The sequence below is a fragment of the Lathyrus oleraceus genome, chromosome 4 (assembly GCF_024323335.1).
Source record: "Lathyrus oleraceus cultivar Zhongwan6 chromosome 4, CAAS_Psat_ZW6_1.0, whole genome shotgun sequence".
Classification (NCBI taxonomy): Eukaryota; Viridiplantae; Streptophyta; class Magnoliopsida; order Fabales; family Fabaceae; genus Lathyrus; species Lathyrus oleraceus.
Window position 1 is genome coordinate 486,830,463 of NC_066582.1, and position 2,126 is coordinate 486,832,588.

At 26.2% G+C, this 2,126-nt stretch overlaps 1 non-coding gene across 1 annotated transcript; it reads left to right on the top strand.

The window, feature by feature from the left end:
* Positions 1-451: 451 nt before the first annotated feature.
* TRNAK-CUU (transfer RNA lysine (anticodon CUU)) lies at positions 452-524 on the top strand. The gene has a single exon. It is a non-coding gene; the product is annotated as a tRNA-Lys (tRNA).
* The last annotated feature ends 1,602 nt before the right edge of the window (positions 525-2,126 follow it).

The window sequence follows — 2,126 nt, forward strand, 5'->3', positions numbered from 1 at the left end:
GAGAAGAACATGTTTGAAGAAACTCATAACAATGATGAAGGAACCATTACATTTTACTCATAAATTTTAGTAATACGAAATTATATTCAACTCTACTAAATTATAATTAAATACCACACATCCAATAATTTTATATTAATAAATAATCCTTCTTAATTTTTTTGGTATTTATCACATAACCTTTCATAATTAATTTTAATGGAGTTAAATTTTAAAAGAAAGTGCCACTTATAAGACTTTACATTTGCATATCATGTTCCTATTGCACTCACATTCATATGAGTCACGTCCAATAGTATAAAAAAAATGTATTGAAGATAGTGAAAATAAAAAAATAAACTTTATTAAATAAAAAAATACTAAAAAATTAGGTTTTTCTTTGTTCTTTCACTTGTTCACTCACCAAAAATATATTGTTAATCTATATAAAACCATTGATACAAATCAATAAGCCCGTCTAGCTCAGTTGGTAGAGCGCAAGGCTCTTAACCTTGTGGTCGTGGGTTCGAGCCCCACGGTGGGCGATTTGTGTTGTTTTCGCAATTTTAACTTTTGGTTACTAATGGGCTTCATGACCCGTCCACCTCTTATGGGCTTTTGTCTTTGCTTCTTTTTACTATGTTCACACCCTAACTATAATTTTACCCCACCGAAAAAAAATACAAGAATTAAGCCCTTTTTATATTTTTCGGATATTAAGATCATTTTTGAAATAAAAGTTTATTATATATTTTCATGTTGACTCTATTCTGTTACAAAAAAACGTTACCTAAAATTATCATCGTTTTTGATGGGTTTACTTTAGCCCTTTTGTATTAGCTATCTATCTTTTGGGCTTTAGGCTAGTATCTTAATTTGAAATCAGAGTTTTTTTTACCTGACACCCCCTTTACTAATGCTTTTATCCTAATACACCTTTTTATTTTAAAAACACTAACTTCCACAATTCATTTGTCATTTGTCATTTTTTAAAGATTTTGGAAAAACTATGATATCCATCGCATTTTTTAAAGCATCTATTGAATATTTACAAGTAAGTCTATTTTGTCGTCAAATTTATGTACTTATACCGATAATTTAGGAATTATACTCGATATTTAGAAAAAACACATGTATTTTTTCTGGTATTTTTTAAATGTTTTGTAAACATATTGGATTTATATCTGTATTTTTGAAAAATATGATAACCATGTATTTTTATTGGTATTTTTTAATTTGTCAATAAAAATATATATATGTCGATAATTTAAAAAAAGTTATCGTATTTTTCAAAAATACCGGTAAAATCATATTAATTTTCATATTTTAAAAAAATTTGGTAGTTTATATTTTTTAGTTATTTTTTATTTTAATGAGGCTCAGAGGAAGAGACGATAAGATAGTTCTTAGATTGATTGTCAGAACAGAGAAAAAATTGGTAGATGAAACGATAAATTCTATTTGATGGTCCGAAACACAATTAATTAATAAATATGGATATTAATATGCTTTAATTATTTACTTACTTAATTAATTTATAATTCATAACTCTTAAGAAAATTATATATCATAATAAATAAGCTTATGTATGTATTATGTTTATTAGATTATTTGACATTTGAATTTTTATTTTATTATTCACGAAATCAATCCGTTAATTTTATTTTAAAATAATGCTGTTTCCCAATTTCAAATTAAAAAAAAGTTGATGTGCATTTTTTTAATACGTGAAAATTAAATGACTATATATAATGTTCGAGTTGAATTATCAAATTAGTCATGTCAATATTTTATTTCACACAAATTATTTAATACATAAATAAATATTATAATTATATATTAAATAGGTGAAATCTGATTCTCCTTCACCTCATTCACCTCATTCACCTCATTTATCGTGTTCCCAAATTTTTTACCTAGGATTTGTGTTTAACTTGTGATTTCTCCAATATCTTCATCGTGCGATTCTTCTACCATTTTCAACTCCGTATCCTCTTCATCGTGCGATTCTTCTACCATTTTCAACTCCGTATCCTCTTCATCGTTAATTTGTTTCCACTACGAATGAGTTTTGAATCAATTCCAATATCAACTAATTCCCCCCATTCAAGAAGAAGAAACATGCAATGTTATTATGAGTTGGATTC